Consider the following 20560-nt stretch of genomic DNA (forward strand, 5'->3'; position numbering starts at 1 on the left):
GCGCAGTTCAACACTTCACCACTGAAGAGACGTTCTTTGCTCGAGGCGTAATGGCGGATGCACGAAGTGGCAAGAGAGCGCTACTTTGTCAAGTTATTTGAAGGTAAGTTTCAGCTACATAATGAAATAAAATGTCACTGGCTATCTATTTAGCAAACCTAGTCGGCCCTTTACCGTATTATCGATCTGTTAATTAGGGGTTGGAGGTTAACTTTATGTCTTCGATTTTGAAAGCTAGCACACGTTAAAGCTAACCTAGCTAACGCTAGCCCGCGCCAAACCCCGCTACAATAAGTGTACATTTAACAACGACTTGGCAGACGGAGCGTACTTTTTAGCGGGTGCAATGGCAACTGTGTCGATCTTTCTGGGCCACTCTTGAATTTGACAAGCATGTCCTTTCTTTTTTTTTTGAGTCCGTGGCTCCTACAACCGTCTACGGCGCAGTCAAATGGGACCGTCAGAGAAGCGACCTTATCGGGAAACGAGTCAAAATGTTACATCTGCATATCCGTTTACCAATTTAGAAGTAACGTACAGTACACTTGACATATAACGCCACGTTTCTTTATTACTCTTGATGTTACCGAAGCATTGTTTTAAAGGCAGACATGATGGTGGCGGTTATATTAATAACCGTGGCTGTCTGAATCGCGTACATTGAAATACACTGCATTACGGGAGTCTCACAACGTTACTGTCAGTAAATGAAGATGAAATGTAGTGTTCGGTTGAGCTGAACGAGGAATAATTCTACAACAACCGTATGATGGCGGGCCTCTCGAGCACAGAGAGAGTGACACTGTGTCCCAACAGCAAGCGTTACGTTACGGTTTTTAACGTTAAAATAACATCTTATATTGTGATATTTACTGGAAAGTATGTACAATATAACCATAGCAAGTTGGAAACTTTCAGCTTACCAGACATCCACTTGTGGATGGGTAATTCAGTTGTTAAAACCAAACAAAAACTTATGAATAATAGAGAAAAAACATACAATATATATCATGGCTAGAGAGGACAAGTATTTGTGATTTAAGTTTTAAAATCTTGAAATCTTCTATTAAACTGATTGCTAGTTAGCCATAAACATGCAACTTGACTATGAGTTATTTGCAGTTTGACTGATTGCTTTTGTTGTTTCTTTTGTAGGCTTTGCTGAAACCTGGCAATGAATTGGAAGTGTAAGTACTGCTTGTTTTCTTCTGAAAAGAGGGCTCAACTATTCAAACACTACCGCTTAAAACATGGAAGCTATGCCAGATTGACTCCAATTCCATGCCTCCACACAGATTGTTTTCCTGAGGGTGAAGATGAGACCAGTATGGAGTCCAAACGACTGGAACTTGTAGAGGAGATGAAGAAACGTCGTCCAACTGCTGCTCTGATATCCAAGAATATGGACTCAACGTTTGCCTTGAGAAGAAAAGAGTTGGTGACCTTGGAGCCTCCAGTGAAAGACAGTTGAAAGGTGGCCAGCACTCTTTACGGAGGGTCAGGTAAATCTATATTTTTCACGTTCAAGTTTTTAGTTGTAATGTATTTTCATTATTTGTCATGTATATTTTATGTCACCAAATTAGCTTTACTGTCATACTACTGAAAAAGTAGTCCTATAAATATGATTTTATGAATTGATCATTGCAAATCCCGATCCCAGTGTGTCTAATCAAACTAATAAATCACCAAATCACACTGGCCTCCAAGGATTGAATATAGGTTTCTACCACTGCTGCTGTATGTGATTGGCTCAAACTAGTACTCAGGAGAGTTACCTATTATTCTTTGTAAAGAACCATATATCACCTTGCATGCATTATCTAATTTTTATACAGCAATTGCAGTAACTTATGTTCAATCTGGAAGCCATTGCAACACTAGTTTTCTGCCCAGTGTGACGTAGTATTTTGTTGCTGTTTTTTAATGTAGGTCCAATATGACTAAATCTTAATTGTCCTACTCTTTCCTTTAGATTTTGGCAGAGTTCTGTCGCTTATCAAGCAAAAACCTGAAAGCAGAATTCTTCAAAGAACTTGACAAATGCACTCCTAGCTTCCTTGAGATTTTCAAGTCCAAGGGGAGAAGTGTCGGCCAGAAACTTCAGGAATATCTGCAACAAGTCACACCAGGGGTAGGTTTCTCAAGCAAAGTTTAAAACAAATGTATATGGTGACCAAAGTAGTCCCACCACATTGTGTATGCAGAACCGTCAATTGATTATCCTTGAATACTTAGGAATTTTGTGTTTGAAATTATTTTACAGATGTACAGATGTTACTGGGAAGCGAATCTCAGTCCTCCGTGGCCTTCCTGTCATCCTTGGAGATGAGAACACAGACTTCTTCAAGACATGCTTTGTAAGTAGACTTTGTCAAATTTATTTAATTCCACACCACAGGATGCCCAATCTATCTAATGCATTCCTTCTGTTCATCTTTTGGTATTAGTTACTTCTCTTCCACTCAGCCTGAATTAGTGCTGCTATACTTTTTTGATGCACTGATCACCTATGCCTAATTGATTTTGTGGAGCCTTGTTTTGCTGTGAGGCACAAATATATTCATTGTGTGTTCTACTATAGAAATGCAAAATGACATTTGACATGCATTTGCGGTTTTAATGCTGCTATTGTTAGGACTGCGATGACCCTCCAGGCATGTCCCACACCTCCATGGGGATCCTGACAGTCATTGCCGAAGACTGTGTGGCCTCTCCTCACTCGCTGCACCTGGAGTCTACAGCTACTGCAATCGTTTTGGAAGGAACAGTGGTGATGGATGACCTTGACAATCTTCCGCATGCCATGTGCCTAGTCTTTGGACTTATTTACGCCCTGAATTTGGAGTACCCTCAACAGCTCAGGTACACCATTGAGTTTATTCAAATAGTGCTTCTCTCACTTGGACAGAAATCCCTAAAACCTAAAATACAATCACTCAAAAATCTACTGATGCAGTGAGTGACTGTCTTCACGATGTGGATGGTATGTGACATGCTGGGTCAGGCCTGAGACCTTTACCCTTCCATCTCCAATGGAACTCTTCACTTGTGTGGAAAAGTGATGTTTTTTTTGTCATTTTGTCTATCTGTTATTTCTGAATCTGTAGTCAAAAGAGAGCAATTCACGATTTTTCATCGGAGTGATGAAAGGCATTTAGATTTTTATAAAAGTTAAGGAAGTTCATGTCAAGATATAGGCATGAAGACATTGCCAGTAACGGTATGTTATTTTTATTTTGTAATTTGATAGCTTGGTTTGCAGAAGTTCAATTCTATTTAAATACAAAAAAACTGAAAAAAGCCCACAATAAATGTATTGTTTATATGAGAAACTTGTAAAAAATGTTTTCCCTTTTTCAAAAGCTGTAGTTAATAATAACTTTGCCATATGTGCTTAAACTGTCACTATATCCTGAGAGATGAAAAAAGTCAGGCTCCTGTCCTTTTAGTGCTCCAAATGGCATTTGCAAGATTCCACCGCACCCAAAGTAAAACAACCAATCAGAGCTGAGGATTCTCTAATGCAAGATTCTAGTCCTGCATTGCCCATTTCTCACCCCAGACACCTAATTTAGTGTACTGTTAAGCTGTAAAATGAGAAAGTTAACTCTGGCCTGTTTTCCCAACTGTCAACCTACCTACTAAATGGCAGCCGGGTAGCAAACATAATTTCACAGCTAAACAGTACACTGACAAACATCTGATAACTTCTACTGTGACAGTAGGCAACATCTGATAACTTCTACTGTGACAGTAGGCAACATCTGATAACTTCTACTGTGATAGTAGGCAACATCTGATAACTTCTACTGTGACAGTAGGCAACATCTGATAACTTCTACAGTGATAGTAAGCAACATCTGATAACTTCTACTGTGACAGTAGAAGTTATCAGATATAATAATCTAATAAATTGTGCTGTGATAGTAGGCAACATCTGATAACTTCTACTGTGATAGTAGGCAACATCTGATAACTTCTACTGTGATAGTAGGCAACATCTAATAACTTCTACTGTGACAGTAGGCAACATCTAATAACTTCTACTGTGACAGTAGGCAACATCTGATAACTTCTACAGTGATAGTAAGCAACATCTGATAACTTCTACTGTGATAGTAAGCAACATCTGATAACTTCTACTGTGACAGTAGAAGTTATCAGATGTAATAATCTAATAAATTGTGCTGTGATAGTAGGCAACATCTGATAACTTCTACTGTGACAGTAGGCAACATCTGTTAACTTCTACTGTGACAGTAGGCAACATCTGATAACTTCTACTGTGACAGTAGGCAACATCTGATAACTTCTACTGTGACAGTAGGCAACATCTGATAACTTTTACTGTGACAGTAGGCAACATCTGATAACTTTTACTGTGACAGTAGGCAACATCTGATAACTTTTACTGTGACAGTAGGCAACATCTGATAACTTTTACTGTGACAGTAGGCAACATCTGATAACTTCTACTGTGACAGTAGGCAACATCTGATAACTTCTACAGTGATAGTAGGCAACATCTGATAACTTCTACAGTGATAGTAGGCAACATCTGATAACTTCTACAGTGATAGTAGGCAACATCTGATAACTTCTACTGTGATAGTAGAAGTTATCAGATGTTGTAATAATCTAATGACTTGTGCTGTGATAGTAGGTGACAGAGTAGTGTGTTGTGTTCTTTAGTTGTCTGTACGCTTCAGTTAAATATTGATGTTTATCCATTATAACAATTTTTGACCCCTTGTCTGCAGGTTTGATCACTATTTCCTGGTTTGATTTTAGTTGGTCAAGTGCTTCTTTCCCCTGTAGATAAATTATTTTCCCTCTCCCTATTACAGTGGATCCTGTCAAGATCCCGGACATCTCGCCTGATCAGTTTTTTCAAAGGTTCTGTGGCCGAAGCCCACTCAGGTTCCCAAGTAGAGGGGTTGATGAATGGCTTTCGACAGAAATCCATACTGTAATTAAAATGGTCTAGGAGCCTCAATTGTCTGTGATACCTGTGTAGGTCTCTTCGAAGTTCCTGTCTATCCACCACTAGTGGAGTTGGAATAAAATAGAGGCCCTTCTCTAGCAGTCTTTCTTCATCCTCCGTTAAGAAAAAAGAAGTGGAAAGATTTAAAATGTTAGAGTGGGGCTGATTAGACACTCTAGGTCCCCCTATTCTTAGTTTAACTGTGACATCCAAGAATTAAGGATTTTATTGGCAGTAGCTTTTATTGTTTGATCTCATGGCTCCACTCCACCCCTTTGTAATACGTGCTACAGTGGCGGGTAGTCTTTAGGGAAGTCCGGACTCGCCCCTCAAGAGGGTGACCCGTCCGTCTGGGGGGAGTCTCTCCCTCCAAGGTGGACTGACTCCCCTCCATCAGTTGTTGCGACTCCCGTATGACCACCGCCACATTAGTGCGTGGAGCCTCGCCCTCTTCAGGACCAGGTAAGTCGACACTCTCGTCCCCCCCAGCCCCATTAAAATCCGAACTCCCTGTGATCTCGAGTTCAAAATTGGGTCGGAACCCCAGGCTGCTATCTAGGCCACTGGTAAATGTAGCTTGATGGATCTCCGCTAGGCAAACCTGAGGGCTCCCTGCCAATCCCAACTCTGGATCAACCCGGATGGAATCCCCTACAATGGGGATAGGTACAGGGTCCGAGAGAGCTCTTGGAGAAACCCCCTCTGGGTAGCTGTCCCGATTACCACCACCCTCCTGACTAGGGTTGGAAATTCGGTTGGGGTTAGGGCTGGGTAATGGGTTGAGGTTAGGACTGGACAATGGGTTGGGGTTAGAACTGGGTAGTAGGTTGAGGTCAGGGCTAAGGTTGAGACTGGGGTCAAGTAATAGATTGGGGTTTAAGCTGGGGCAGGAACCGAGGAGGGGAGGAGGGCCAAGGCCAGAGCCGAAACCAATATTAGGGCCAGAGGTGGAACGAGGCCTAAAAGTTGGGCGACGTGGCCAATCTGTCCGAGGTGGCCTGGGTGGTAAAGGTGTCTGCCCCCTTCTAGGTCCAGGGCCAATGCCCGGAATGGGACCCGAGTGGTTACTCGGCCTGCCCTGGTCTGTTGGTGGCAAGCCAGGCCACTCTCCCTCACTCAACTCCCCAGCCACCGCCCCCAGTCCCCCCACCAGCGGGGGCCCCCCCACTAAAGTCGAGAGGGTGGCAATGGAGGTTTCGGTGAGGCGTCGTTTGTATCTACCTCTACTGTATGTCATCGCTTTGTCCCATGCCACCCTATCGAACACCGGGAGGTTTTCCAGGGCGAGGGCAATCACCGAGTCGTAATGTTCTTTTAGGATGCTCATATTATTTCTCATCCATTGATCGGTATTGTCCCTCACCCTAGATGTTGTTGCTATGTTTGGGGACGATAGTTTAATGAATGCTGTTAGTTTGTTCACCTGTCTCAGCATACCCACCGGGAAGTTGTCTGTCTGGTGAGTATTTCCAATCACTTCCGCATGATGTATAGCTTGAAGTAATTTAAAATACCTTTTTTCCATCCTCTCCGGCTGGTTCCCCAATGTACCCTCCCTCTCCTGATACCCCCTTTCCCTGTTATTGTATTGGGGGGCTCTACCTCCCCCCCTCCTCCTCCTCCCCCTTCTGACCACTGTGGTCCATTCCGCCATAACCCTCTCAAATGTAAAATCTCGGATGTCAAGTTCAAAAGAAAGGGGAATAAAAAATTATAAAAAGCAAATTATTTTCTAAACCCACTGATCTATATCTTGCTATTCACCCCAAATGGTGAGTAAACAAGTTATTTTATAAACACCAGACCAGACAGACCCAGTCCAATATCTAAAAGAAATCCCGGGGATTTAACCCGCTGATTTTTGTCAGTTCATTCACCCTGTCTGCACTAAAAACCCGTTCTTTCCTAATGATTATGGAAAGACACTTTCTGTTTTTTTCTGGGGGTAGGGGGGGCCCTCTTGATCCTTGAAACAAGAAGAAAGACACCCTCCCTATAAGTCCCTTATTGCCAGGTTCTCCCACCAACCGGCGGTCTAAAGAACCCTTCCTGAGGACAGCCCATCTAAAAAGGCACCTGTGCAGCTAGCACTGTGCAAACAACCGCAAATGTTTTCAAACCCTCCCAACTGCGAGGCACTCTGTGCAAAGTAAAACCTCCGCAAACAACCAAACACGTGCAATAATAAGAGCGGACTGCCAGCCCTATAGGAAAAGGCTCTTCTACCATGTGATATGTGAGGACCGTGCAGGGACTTCTGCAGACCAGCTTTAAGAAAAGCTTTTGTTTTAAAAGAGGGTAAATAAATGAGTGTTTCTAAACACAATAAGATGGACTGAGACTGAACTCTGGTCTGAGAGAATCAGTGGGACTGATACAGTTTAAAAGGGCATAATCACACCTTAAAAGTGTTTTAAAATGGAGCTCCTAACGTTTCGGCATGTTGTGCCTTCCTCAGAGGAGAATAAGGAATGAAAAGAAAGTTGGAGGTATTTGTAGCCTCCCTAGGCGGAGCAACAAGGGAGCTGATAGGCTGTAGCTCCCTACAATCAGACGACCAAGTCGTCTCAGCTGTCTGATATGAACACCTGGCAATCAGAGGAACACCTGTCTTAATTGGGCCCCAGAGGTCCAATACCCTATTAGGTGTAAGAAAACACAGATTAGGGGCCCCATAACAAATAACAGAGGGAAACACAGGGTACAAACCCCAAGTAAATAAAATACACCTCTCCATGTCCCCCAGGGTGTATTATTGTCCATAAATCCTTAGGTCCCTTATCATGGGACAATCGGGGGTCCCAAAGTGGATCAAAAAATTCACTTTACTGTGTTTCCATCTCCCCCAAATGAGTTTCTAAAAATAAAGTGAAAGCAGGTTTTATTGTGGCACTGGCAGGTTAGGTGCAAGGGAAACGAGGGTGCACGGGCTCACAAATTTCAAGCCTTAACACATTTATTTCTCAAGAAAGGGTTTGTATTATATCTTTTGTTTTATAATTAACAGGTGTCCTAAAAGAGATATCCCCACCCTCATCCGAGGGGGTAAGTTTATTGTTTAGACGACTGGCTTTAATTAATTTGGTTCAGACCATATGGATAAACTGTGTTGAGTTTATTAATCCACTGTCTTTCTTTTGCCAGTCGCTGTCTATCTGACCACCAGGATCCTGACTCCAACCCCATGATGAGGAGATTTTCCCTCCCATGCTGTCTGAAGTGTTCGTACAGGTGAGTAACTTTATGAGTCTTATCAATCAAGTTCAAGTGTTGCTTCAGTCTTAGAATTAAACTGTTCTTGGTTTGCCCAATATACAGTTTTTTACAAACCACGCACTCGATACAATACATCAAATTCATTGACCCTGGCTTGGTCATATGCCACACAGGTGCACTCAGGTGAGTATGTTGATTCACCATGAATTTAATATTTTTAAAATGTCTGTTGTGCTTGTCTTTTTTATGTTTTCCGCCCCAAGGAGGCATGTACTAGAAGATCTTTTATGTTTTTGTTTCTTCTAAACGCTGCTATGATTTTGAAATCCGAAAGGGATTCCACGTGGTCCTGTACCCTCTTAAAATTACTTTTAACCTTGGCATTCAAGGTCCTGGAGGCAGGAGAAAAGGTGGAGACAAAGGGGACTAGATGGTGGTTGTTGTCCTCCCCCCTGGGTTTCAGGCCTAGTTGGTAGTCCCGCTGGACGTCCACCTTAATCCCCCGGAGGAAGGTCCTACTGTACCCCTGGCGTCTCAGAGCCCGGAATAGGGTCCTTGTCGCCGACTCGACATCCCCCGCTACCGTACAGATCCTACGAAACCTTATTAATTTTGATTTCACAATTCCCCGGTAGGTGTGCTTCGGGTGGTAACTAGACTTGTGTAACAGTGCGTGGGTGTCGGTCGGCTTAAATTACACCCTCGTTCCCAGGCTCCCTTCTCCATTTCCCCTCCTAACCAAGAACACCTCGGTATCCAAGAATTCAATTTTCTCTTGTTGTAAATTATATTTAACCGAGATAGAGGGATGATGGTGATTAAGGTTTTTTTCAGATTGATCCTCCCTATCTTAAGGAGTTTTTCTTTTTCCCTAGGTCCCTCTAACAAAAGACCTAAGTATTTAAAGTATAATAGCACATTTCTGGGACACTAGCACATTAATATATTATTTTGTAGGCTCAAAAAGAACCCGAGAAAGGGCCAGTTTATTAAAAACAGCACAATGTGCTTTATGGTGTCAAACCACACTCAAAAACCCCTTTAAGGTGTCAACACACAAGTCACACTGGCAAAACCACCCCACACACACTCTCTAAGATGGCTGGTTTCTCGAGGCCTTTGGCCGTTGGCTAGAAGACCAGACGGTGTCAAAGTGCTATTTTTAGTGCAATAAAGTGCAATTCTTGTGCAAACTACTTTCATGGGAAAGGATCAAATAATTATAAAAACATGGCTCAAAAGACCATATGTTTAAAAGTCAGCAAGGCTAATGGTTAAGTGCAAAGTATGAGCTCCTGACGTTTCGCCACTCTGTGGCTTCTTCAGAGGAATGATAAGGGAAACTGACAAGACAAACAATATATAAGAAAACCCAGGGGGAGGAGTTTAGAGGAAAGCTCCTAATTCGTTAAGCACACCTGGATACGATCATCACACCTGCACGTTATTTTCCCCAATTAAAGGGAGAGCAACAAGGACTAGTGATTTTTACTTTAAGGATCTTAGCCACCAATCTCCAATCCAACAAATGTCTCCAGAGGTTGCAAAAAAATACCCTTTAATAAGGCCTGAAATCAGGTTGGTTAAAGGTAAGTATTTTTTTAGAACAACTTGAAGTATCGTTTCTGCAGGCTATTTTCTGATTCCCTGGCTGGGATGAGCGGCCCAGTGCTGCACCTGAACACACCTGGACATACTCATCCCATCACACCTGCATGCTATTATGCGCAACCTTTCATGCATGCCGAGGTAGGCAATCATATCGTTAATGTGAAGCGGTCTCTGACAGCAGGAACATGCTTGATATGTATGGTCTCTGTGTTAAAAGGCTGTTGTCGTTCTAGCAACTGGTAGAAAACTCCCCGTCAGGGAATCGAACCCTGGTCTTCCGCGTGACAAGCGGAGATACTATCCACTATACTAACGAGGACTGCGCTAGTAGCGTTTTTGGGCTAATGAAAAAAAAGTGGCGCTGTTCCGGCCTTTAAAGGGAATTCTTAGAGCTATACAGGGGAGGCTTTAAGTGTACTAGACATTTACTGTCACTCAATGACACAGCAGCTGTGACTGAATCCATTCGGAAATCATGTCGTCTGGCATCTGAAATGTTTGCAGTCAAGTGTGAATGGTGCATTGAGCCTGGGCACGTGCGTAAAAGTCATCTTCAGCAGTTTCCGTAGTGTAGTGGTTATCACGTTGGCTTTACACGCGAAAAGTCCCCCGTTCGAAACTGGGTGGAAACAGTATTCTTTGTTCCTGCTTACTCCACACAATAACACTCTATGTAGTGGAATTGTCAGAAACTGGGTAAGTACAACTGCCCCAGGGTTAGCTTTTCCTCCACACAATCAAAGTGTTCTGACTAGCCTTCCCAGCAAACTGGATGAAAAGAGGCAGAATTTTCCATTCTGATGCGCAACCTTTCATGCATGCCGAGGTAGGCAATCATATCGTTAATGTGAAGCGGTCTCTGACAGCAGGAACATGCTTGATATGTATGGTCTCTGTGTTAAAAGGCTGTTGTCGTTCTAGCAACTGGTAGAAAACTCCCCGTCAGGGAATCGAACCCTGGTCTTCCGCGTGACAAGCGGAGATACTATCCACTATACTAACGAGGACTGCGCTAGTAGCGTTTTTGGGCTAATGAAAAAAAAGTGGCGCTGTTCCGGCCTTTAAAGGGAATTCTTAGAGCTATACAGGGGAGGCTTTAAGTGTACTAGACATTTACTGTCACTCAATGACACAGCAGCTGTGACTGAATCCATTCGGAAATCATGTCGTCTGGCATCTGAAATGTTTGCAGTCAAGTGTGAATGGTGCATTGAGCCTGGGCACGTGCGTAAAAGTCATCTTCAGCAGTTTCCGTAGTGTAGTGGTTATCACGTTGGCTTTACACGGGAAAAGTCCCCCGTTCGAAACTGGGCGGAAACAGTATTCTTTGTTCCTGCTTACTCCACACAATAACACTCTATGTAGTGGAATTGTCAGAAACTGGGTAAGTACAACTGCCCCAGGGTTAGCTTTTCCTCCACACAATCAAAGTGTTCTGACTAGCCTTCCCAGCAAACTGGATGAAAAGAGGCAGAATTTTCCATTCTGATGCGCAACCTTTCATGCATGCCGAGGTAGGCAATCATATCGTTAATGTGAAGCGGTCTCTGACAGCAGGAACATGCTTGATATGTATGGTCTCTGTGTTAAAAGGCTGTTGTCGTTCTAGCAACTGGTAGAAAACTCCCCGTCAGGGAATCGAACCCTGGTCTTCCACGTGACAAGCGGAGATACTATCCACTATACTAACGAGGACTGCGCTAGTAGCGTTTTTGGGCTAATGAAAAAAAAGTGGCGCTGTTCCGGCCTTTAAAGGGAATTCTTAGAGCTATACAGGGGAGGCTTTAAGTGTACTAGACATTTACTGTCACTCAATGACACAGCAGCTGTGACTGAATCCATTCGGAAATCATGTCGTCTGGCATCTGAAATGTTTGCAGTCAAGTGTGAATGGTGCATTGAGCCTGGGCACGTGCGTAAAAGTCATCTTCAGCAGTTTCCGTAGTGTAGTGGTTATCACGTTGGCTTTACACGCGAAAAGTCCCCCGTTCGAAACTGGGCGGAAACGGTATTCTTTGTTCCTGCTTACTCCACACAATAACACTCTATGTAGTGGAATTGTCAGAAACTGGGTAAGTACAACTGCCCCAGGGTTAGCTTTTCCTCCACACAATCAAAGTGTTCTGACTAGCCTTCCCAGCAAACTGGATGAAAAGAGGCAGAATTTTCCATTCTGATGCGCAACCTTTCATGCATGCCGAGGTAGGCAATCATATCGTTAATGTGAAGCGGTCTCTGACAGCAGGAACATGCTTGATATGTATGGTCTCTGTGTTAAAAGGCTGTTGTCGTTCTAGCAACTGGTAGAAAACTCCCCGTCAGGGAATCGAACCCTGGTCTTCCGCGTGACAAGCAGAGATACTATCCACTATACTAACGAGGACTGCGCTAGTAGCGTTTTTGGGCTAATGAAAAAAAAGTGGCGCTGTTCCGGCCTTTAAAGGGAATTCTTAGAGCTATACAGGGGAGGCTTTAAGTGTACTAGACATTTACTGTCACTCAATGACACAGCAGCTGTGACTGAATCCATTCGGAAATCATGTCGTCTGGCATCTGAAATGTTTGCAGTCAAGTGTGAATGGTGCATTGAGCCTGGGCACGTGCGTAAAAGTCATCTTCAGCAGTTTCCGTAGTGTAGTGGTTATCACGTTGGCTTTATACGCGAAAAGTCCCCCGTTCGAAACTGGGTGGAAACAGTATTCTTTGTTCCTGCTTACTCCACACAATAACACTCTATGTAGTGGAATTGTCAGAAACTGGGTAAGTACAACTGCCCCAGGGTTAGCTTTTCCTCCACACAATCAAAGTGTTCTGACTAGCCTTCCCAGCAAACTGGATGAAAAGAGGCAGAATTTTCCATTCTGATGCGCAACCTTTCATGCATGCCGAGGTAGGCAATCATATCGTTAATGTGAAGCGGTCTCTGACAGCAGGAACATGCTTGATATGTATGGTCTCTGTGTTAAAAGGCTGTTGTCGTTCTAGCAACTGGTAGAAAACTCCCCGTCAGGGAATCGAACCCTGGTCTTCCGCGTGACAAGCGGAGATACTATCCACTATACTAACGAGGACTGCGCTAGTAGTGTTTTTGGGCTAATGAAAAAAAAGTGGCGCTGTTCCGGCCTTTAAAGGGAATTCTTAGAGCTATACAGGGGAGGCTTTAAGTGTACTAGACATTTACTGTCACTCAATGACACAGCAGCTGTGACTGAATCCATTCGGAAATCATGTCGTCTGGCATCTGAAATGTTTGCAGTCAAGTGTGAATGGTGCATTGAGCCTGGGCACGTGCGTAAAAGTCATCTTCAGCAGTTTCCGTAGTGTAGTGGTTATCACGTTGGCTTTACACGCGAAAAGTCCCCCGTTCGAAACTGGGCGGAAACAGTATTCTTTGTTCCTGCTTACTCCACACAATAATACTCTATGTAGTGGAATTGTCAGAAACTGGGTAAGTACGACTGCCCCAGGGTTAGCTTTTCCTCCACACAATCAAAGTGTTCTGACTAGCCTTCCCAGCAAACTGGATGAAAAGAGGCAGAATTTTCCATTCTGATGCGCAACCTTTCATGCATGCCGAGGTAGGCAATCATATCGTTAATGTGAAGCGGTCTCTGACAGCAGGAACATGCTTGATATGTATGGTCTCTGTGTTAAAAGGCTGTTGTCGTTCTAGCAACTGGTAGAAAACTCCCCGTCAGGGAATCGAACCCTGGTCTTCCGCGTGACAAGCGGAGATACTATCCACTATACTAACGAGGACTGCGCTAGTAGCGTTTTTGGGCTAATGAAAAAAAAGTGGCGCTGTTCCGGCCTTTAAAGGGAATTCTTAGAGCTATACAGGGGAGGCTTTAAGTGTACTAGACATTTACTGTCACTCAATGACACAGCAGCTGTGACTGAATCCATTCGGAAATCATGTCGTCTGGCATCTGAAATGTTTGCAGTCAAGTGTGAATGGTGCATTGAGCCTGGGCACGTGCGTAAAAGTCATCTTCAGCAGTTTCCGTAGTGTAGTGGTTATCACGTTGGCTTTACACGCGAAAAGTCCCCCGTTCGAAACTGGGCGGAAACAGTATTCTTTGTTCCTGCTTACTCCACACAATAACACTCTATGTAGTGGAATTGTCAGAAACTGGGTAAGTACAACTGCCCCAGGGTTAGCTTTTCCTCCACACAATCAAAGTGTTCTGACTAGCCTTCCCAGCAAACTGGATGAAAAGAGGCAGAATTTTCCATTCTGATGCGCAACCTTTCATGCATGCCGAGGTAGGCAATCATATCGTTAATGTGAAGCGGTCTCTGACAGCAGGAACATGCTTGATATGTATGGTCTCTGTGTTAAAAGGCTGTTGTCGTTCTAGCAACTGGTAGAAAACTCCCCGTCAGGGAATCGAACCCTGGTCTTCCACGTGACAAGCGGAGATACTATCCACTATACTAACGAGGACTGCGCTAGTAGCGTTTTTGGGCTAATGAAAAAAAAGTGGCGCTGTTCCGGCCTTTAAAGGGAATTCTTAGAGCTATACAGGGGAGGCTTTAAGTGTACTAGACATTTACTGTCACTCAATGACACAGCAGCTGTGACTGAATCCATTCGGAAATCATGTCGTCTGGCATCTGAAATGTTTGCAGTCAAGTGTGAATGGTGCATTGAGCCTGGGCACGTGCGTAAAAGTCATCTTCAGCAGTTTCCGTAGTGTAGTGGTTATCACGTTGGCTTTACACGCGAAAAGTCCCCCGTTCGAAACTGGGCGGAAACGGTATTCTTTGTTCCTGCTTACTCCACACAATAACACTCTATGTAGTGGAATTGTCAGAAACTGGGTAAGTACAACTGCCCCAGGGTTAGCTTTTCCTCCACACAATCAAAGTGTTCTGACTAGCCTTCCCAGCAAACTGGATGAAAAGAGGCAGAATTTTCCATTCTGATGCGCAACCTTTCATGCATGCCGAGGTAGGCAATCATATCGTTAATGTGAAGCGGTCTCTGACAGCAGGAACATGCTTGATATGTATGGTCTCTGTGTTAAAAGGCTGTTGTCGTTCTAGCAACTGGTAGAAAACTCCCCGTCAGGGAATCGAACCCTGGTCTTCCGCGTGACAAGCAGAGATACTATCCACTATACTAACGAGGACTGCGCTAGTAGCGTTTTTGGGCTAATGAAAAAAAAGTGGCGCTGTTCCGGCCTTTAAAGGGAATTCTTAGAGCTATACAGGGGAGGCTTTAAGTGTACTAGACATTTACTGTCACTCAATGACACAGCAGCTGTGACTGAATCCATTCGGAAATCATGTCGTCTGGCATCTGAAATGTTTGCAGTCAAGTGTGAATGGTGCATTGAGCCTGGGCACGTGCGTAAAAGTCATCTTCAGCAGTTTCCGTAGTGTAGTGGTTATCACGTTGGCTTTATACGCGAAAAGTCCCCCGTTCGAAACTGGGCGGAAACAGTATTCTTTGTTCCTGCTTACTCCACACAATAACACTCTATGTAGTGGAATTGTCAGAAACTGGGTAAGTACAACTGCCCCAGGGTTAGCTTTTCCTCCACACAATCAAAGTGTTCTGACTAGCCTTCCCAGCAAACTGGATGAAAAGAGGCAGAATTTTCCATTCTGATGCGCAACCTTTCATGCATGCCGAGGTAGGCAATCATATCGTTAATGTGAAGCGGTCTCTGACAGCAGGAACATGCTTGATATGTATGGTCTCTGTGTTAAAAGGCTGTTGTCGTTCTAGCAACTGGTAGAAAACTCCCCGTCAGGGAATCGAACCCTGGTCTTCCGCGTGACAAGCAGAGATACTATCCACTATACTAACGAGGACTGCGCTAGTAGCGTTTTTGGGCTAATGAAAAAAAAGTGGCGCTGTTCCGGCCTTTAAAGGGAATTCTTAGAGCTATACAGGGGAGGCTTTAAGTGTACTAGACATTTACTGTCACTCAATGACACAGCAGCTGTGACTGAATCCATTCGGAAATCATGTCGTCTGGCATCTGAAATGTTTGCAGTCAAGTGTGAATGGTGCATTGAGCCTGGGCACGTGCGTAAAAGTCATCTTCAGCAGTTTCCGTAGTGTAGTGGTTATCACGTTGGCTTTATACGCGAAAAGTCCCCCGTTCGAAACTGGGTGGAAACAGTATTCTTTGTTCCTGCTTACTCCACACAATAACACTCTATGTAGTGGAATTGTCAGAAACTGGGTAAGTACAACTGCCCCAGGGTTAGCTTTTCCTCCACACAATCAAAGTGTTCTGACTAGCCTTCCCAGCAAACTGGATGAAAAGAGGCAGAATTTTCCATTCTGATGCGCAACCTTTCATGCATGCCGAGGTAGGCAATCATATCGTTAATGTGAAGCGGTCTCTGACAGCAGGAACATGCTTGATATGTATGGTCTCTGTGTTAAAAGGCTGTTGTCGTTCTAGCAACTGGTAGAAAACTCCCCGTCAGGGAATCGAACCCTGGTCTTCCGCGTGACAAGCGGAGATACTATCCACTATACTAACGAGGACTGCGCTAGTAGTGTTTTTGGGCTAATGAAAAAAAAGTGGCGCTGTTCCGGCCTTTAAAGGGAATTCTTAGAGCTATACAGGGGAGGCTTTAAGTGTACTAGACATTTACTGTCACTCAATGACACAGCAGCTGTGACTGAATCCATTCGGAAATCATGTCGTCTGGCATCTGAAATGTTTGCAGTCAAGTGTGAATGGTGCATTGAGCCTGGGCACGTGCGTAAAAGTCATCTTCAGCAGTTTCCGTAGTGTAGTGGTTATCACGTTGGCTTTACACGCGAAAAGTCCCCCGTTCGAAACTGGGCGGAAACAGTATTCTTTGTTCCTGCTTACTCCACACAATAATACTCTATGTAGTGGAATTGTCAGAAACTGGGTAAGTACGACTGCCCCAGGGTTAGCTTTTCCTCCACACAATCAAAGTGTTCTGACTAGCCTTCCCAGCAAACTGGATGAAAAGAGGCAGAATTTTCCATTCTGATGCGCAACCTTTCATGCATGCCGAGGTAGGCAATCATATCGTTAATGTGAAGCGGTCTCTGACAGCAGGAACATGCTTGATATGTATGGTCTCTGTGTTAAAAGGCTGTTGTCGTTCTAGCAACTGGTAGAAAACTCCCCGTCAGGGAATCGAACCCTGGTCTTCCGCGTGACAAGCGGAGATACTATCCACTATACTAACGAGGACTGCGCTAGTAGCGTTTTTGGGCTAATGAAAAAAAAGTGGCGCTGTTCCGGCCTTTAAAGGGAATTCTTAGAGCTATACAGGGGAGGCTTTAAGTGTACTAGACATTTACTGTCACTCAATGACACAGCAGCTGTGACTGAATCCATTCGGAAATCATGTCGTCTGGCATCTGAAATGTTTGCAGTCAAGTGTGAATGGTGCATTGAGCCTGGGCACGTGCGTAAAAGTCATCTTCAGCAGTTTCCGTAGTGTAGTGGTTATCACGTTGGCTTTACACGCGAAAAGTCCCCCGTTCGAAACTGGGCGGAAACAGTATTCTTTGTTCCTGCTTACTCCACACAATAACACTCTATGTAGTGGAATTGTCAGAAACTGGGTAAGTACAACTGCCCCAGGGTTAGCTTTTCCTCCACACAATCAAAGTGTTCTGACTAGCCTTCCCAGCAAACTGGATGAAAAGAGGCAGAATTTTCCATTCTGATGCGCAACCTTTCATGCATGCCGAGGTAGGCAATCATATCGTTAATGTGAAGCGGTCTCTGACAGCAGGAACATGCTTGATATGTATGGTCTCTGTGTTAAAAGGCTGTTGTCGTTCTAGCAACTGGTAGAAAACTCCCCGTCAGGGAATCGAACCCTGGTCTTCCACGTGACAAGCGGAGATACTATCCACTATACTAACGAGGACTGCGCTAGTAGCGTTTTTGGGCTAATGAAAAAAAAGTGGCGCTGTTCCGGCCTTTAAAGGGAATTCTTAGAGCTATACAGGGGAGGCTTTAAGTGTACTAGACATTTACTGTCACTCAATGACACAGCAGCTGTGACTGAATCCATTCGGAAATCATGTCGTCTGGCATCTGAAATGTTTGCAGTCAAGTGTGAATGGTGCATTGAGCCTGGGCACGTGCGTAAAAGTCATCTTCAGCAGTTTCCGTAGTGTAGTGGTTATCACGTTGGCTTTACACGCGAAAAGTCCCCCGTTCGAAACTGGGCGGAAACGGTATTCTTTGTTCCTGCTTACTCCACACAATAACACTCTATGTAGTGGAATTGTCAGAAACTGGGTAAGTACAACTGCCCCAGGGTTAGCTTTTCCTCCACACAATCAAAGTGTTCTGACTAGCCTTCCCAGCAAACTGGATGAAAAGAGGCAGAATTTTCCATTCTGATGCGCAACCTTTCATGCATGCCGAGGTAGGCAATCATATCGTTAATGTGAAGCGGTCTCTGACAGCAGGAACATGCTTGATATGTATGGTCTCTGTGTTAAAAGGCTGTTGTCGTTCTAGCAACTGGTAGAAAACTCCCCGTCAGGGAATCGAACCCTGGTCTTCCGCGTGACAAGCGGAGATACTATCCACTATACTAACGAGGACTGCGCTAGTAGTGTTTTTGGGCTAATGAAAAAAAAGTGGCGCTGTTCCGGCCTTTAAAGGGAATTCTTAGAGCTATACAGGGGAGGCTTTAAGTGTACTAGACATTTACTGTCACTCAATGACACAGCAGCTGTGACTGAATCCATTCGGAAATCATGTCGTCTGGCATCTGAAATGTTTGCAGTCAAGTGTGAATGGTGCATTGAGCCTGGGCACGTGCGTAAAAGTCATCTTCAGCAGTTTCCGTAGTGTAGTGGTTATCACGTTGGCTTTACACGCGAAAAGTCCCCCATTCGAAACTGGGCGGAAACAGTATTCTTTGTTCCTGCTTACTCCACACAATAATACTCTATGTAGTGGAATTGTCAGAAACTGGGTAAGTACGACTGCCCCAGGGTTAGCTTTTCCTCCACACAATCAAAGTGTTCTGACTAGCCTTCCCAGCAAACTGGATGAAAAGAGGCAGAATTTTCCATTCTGATGCGCAACCTTTCATGCATGCCGAGGTAGGCAATCATATCGTTAATGTGAAGCGGTCTCTGACAGCAGGAACATGCTTGATATGTATGGTCTCTGTGTTAAAAGGCTGTTGTCGTTCTAGCAACTGGTAGAAAACTCCCCGTCAGGGAATCGAACCCTGGTCTTCCGCGTGACAAGCGGAGATACTATCCACTATACTAACGAGGACTGCGCTAGTAGTGTTTTTGGGCTAATGAAAAAAAAGTGGCGCTGTTCCGGCCTTTAAAGGGAATTCTTAGAGCTATACAGGGGAGGCTTTAAGTGTACTAGACATTTACTGTCACTCAATGACACAGCAGCTGTGACTGAATCCATTCGGAAATCATGTCGTCTGGCATCTGAAATGTTTGCAGTCAAGTGTGAATGGTGCATTGAGCCTGGGCACGTGCGTAAAAGTCATCTTCAGCAGTTTCCGTAGTGTAGTGGTTATCACGTTGGCTTTACACGCGAAAAGTCCCCCGTTCGAAACTGGGCGGAAACGGTATTCTTTGTTCCTGCTTACTCCACACAATAACACTCTATGTAGTGGAATTGTCAGAAACTGGGTAAGTACAACTGCCCCAGGGTTAGCTTTTCCTCCACACAATCAAAGTGTTCTGACTAGCCTTCCCAGCAAACTGGATGAAAAGAGGCAGAATTTTCCATTCTGATGCGCAACCTTTCATGCATGCCGAGGTAGGCAATCATATCGTTAATGTGAAGCGGTCTCTGACAGCAGGAACATGCTTGATATGTATGGTCTCTGTGTTAAAAGGCTGTTGTCGTTCTAGCAACTGGTAGAAAACTCCCCGTCAGGGAATCGAACCCTGGTCTTCCGCGTGACAAGCAGAGATACTATCCACTATACTAACGAGGACTGCGCTAGTAGCGTTTTTGGGCTAATGAAAAAAAAGTGGCGCTGTTCCGGCCTTTAAAGGGAATTCTTAGAGCTATACAGGGGAGGCTTTAAGTGTACTAGACATTTACTGTCACTCAATGACACAGCAGCTGTGACTGAATCCATTCGGAAATCATGTCGTCTGGCATCTGAAATGTTTGCAGTCAAGTGTGAATGGTGCATTGAGCCTGGGCACGTGCGTAAAAGTCATCTTCAGCAGTTTCCGTAGTGTAGTGGTTATCACGTTGGCTTTACACGCGAAAAGTCCCCCGTTCGAAACTGGGCGGAAACAGTATTCTTTGTTCCTGCTTACTCCACACAATAATACTCTATGTAGTGGAATTGTCAGAAACTGGGTAAGTACGACTGCCCCAGGGTTAGCTTTTCCTCCACACAATCAAAGTGTTCTGACTAGCCTTCCCAGCAAACTGGATGAAAAGAGGCAGAATTTTCCATTCTGATGCGCAACCTTTCATGCATGCCGAGGTAGGCAATCATATCGTTAATGTGAAGCGGTCTCTGACAGCAGGAACATGCTTGATATGTATGGTCTCTGTGTTAAAAGGCTGTTGTCGTTCTAGCAACTGGTAGAAAACTCCCCGTCAGGGAATCGAACCCTGGTCTTCCGCGTGACAAGCGGAGATACTATCCACTATACTAACGAGGACTGCGCTAGTAGCGTTTTTGGGCTAATGAAAAAAAAGTGGCGCTGTTCCGGCCTTTAAAGGGAATTCTTAGAGCTATACAGGGGAGGCTTTAAGTGTACTAGACATT

The 20560-nt window shown here is 44.3% G+C and overlaps 15 non-coding genes across 15 annotated transcripts; 6 read left to right on the forward strand and 9 right to left on the reverse strand.

Moving 5' to 3' along the window:
- Positions 1–10061: 10061 nt before the first annotated feature.
- Positions 10062–10133, reverse strand: trnad-guc (transfer RNA aspartic acid (anticodon GUC)). The gene has a single exon. It is a non-coding gene; the product is annotated as a tRNA-Asp (tRNA).
- A 616-nt stretch (positions 10134–10749) lies between these two features.
- trnad-guc (transfer RNA aspartic acid (anticodon GUC)) lies at positions 10750–10821 on the reverse strand. Its single transcript has one exon. It is a non-coding gene; the product is annotated as a tRNA-Asp (tRNA).
- Positions 10822–12813: 1992 nt separating this feature from the next.
- On the reverse strand, positions 12814–12885 carry trnad-guc (transfer RNA aspartic acid (anticodon GUC)). The gene has a single exon. It is a non-coding gene; the product is annotated as a tRNA-Asp (tRNA).
- A 240-nt stretch (positions 12886–13125) lies between these two features.
- On the forward strand, positions 13126–13198 carry trnav-uac (transfer RNA valine (anticodon UAC)). Its single transcript has one exon. It is a non-coding gene; the product is annotated as a tRNA-Val (tRNA).
- A 303-nt stretch (positions 13199–13501) lies between these two features.
- trnad-guc (transfer RNA aspartic acid (anticodon GUC)) lies at positions 13502–13573 on the reverse strand. Its single transcript has one exon. It is a non-coding gene; the product is annotated as a tRNA-Asp (tRNA).
- A 240-nt stretch (positions 13574–13813) lies between these two features.
- Positions 13814–13886, forward strand: trnav-uac (transfer RNA valine (anticodon UAC)). Its single transcript has one exon. It is a non-coding gene; the product is annotated as a tRNA-Val (tRNA).
- A 1303-nt stretch (positions 13887–15189) lies between these two features.
- trnai-uau (transfer RNA isoleucine (anticodon UAU)) lies at positions 15190–15262 on the forward strand. The gene has a single exon. It is a non-coding gene; the product is annotated as a tRNA-Ile (tRNA).
- Positions 15263–16253: 991 nt separating this feature from the next.
- Positions 16254–16325, reverse strand: trnad-guc (transfer RNA aspartic acid (anticodon GUC)). Its single transcript has one exon. It is a non-coding gene; the product is annotated as a tRNA-Asp (tRNA).
- A 240-nt stretch (positions 16326–16565) lies between these two features.
- On the forward strand, positions 16566–16638 carry trnav-uac (transfer RNA valine (anticodon UAC)). Its single transcript has one exon. It is a non-coding gene; the product is annotated as a tRNA-Val (tRNA).
- Positions 16639–16941: 303 nt separating this feature from the next.
- trnad-guc (transfer RNA aspartic acid (anticodon GUC)) lies at positions 16942–17013 on the reverse strand. The gene has a single exon. It is a non-coding gene; the product is annotated as a tRNA-Asp (tRNA).
- Positions 17014–17253: 240 nt separating this feature from the next.
- Positions 17254–17326, forward strand: trnav-uac (transfer RNA valine (anticodon UAC)). The gene has a single exon. It is a non-coding gene; the product is annotated as a tRNA-Val (tRNA).
- Positions 17327–18317: 991 nt separating this feature from the next.
- Positions 18318–18389, reverse strand: trnad-guc (transfer RNA aspartic acid (anticodon GUC)). The gene has a single exon. It is a non-coding gene; the product is annotated as a tRNA-Asp (tRNA).
- A 616-nt stretch (positions 18390–19005) lies between these two features.
- Positions 19006–19077, reverse strand: trnad-guc (transfer RNA aspartic acid (anticodon GUC)). Its single transcript has one exon. It is a non-coding gene; the product is annotated as a tRNA-Asp (tRNA).
- Positions 19078–20005: 928 nt separating this feature from the next.
- trnav-uac (transfer RNA valine (anticodon UAC)) lies at positions 20006–20078 on the forward strand. The gene has a single exon. It is a non-coding gene; the product is annotated as a tRNA-Val (tRNA).
- Positions 20079–20381: 303 nt separating this feature from the next.
- trnad-guc (transfer RNA aspartic acid (anticodon GUC)) lies at positions 20382–20453 on the reverse strand. The gene has a single exon. It is a non-coding gene; the product is annotated as a tRNA-Asp (tRNA).
- Between the last annotated feature and the right edge of the window lie 107 nt (positions 20454–20560).

The sequence above is a fragment of the Anarhichas minor genome, unplaced genomic scaffold (genome assembly GCF_050575085.1).
Source record: "Anarhichas minor isolate MPS153535 unplaced genomic scaffold, ASM5057508v1 ptg000017l, whole genome shotgun sequence".
In the NCBI taxonomy this organism is placed as follows: Eukaryota; Metazoa; Chordata; class Actinopteri; order Perciformes; family Anarhichadidae; genus Anarhichas; species Anarhichas minor.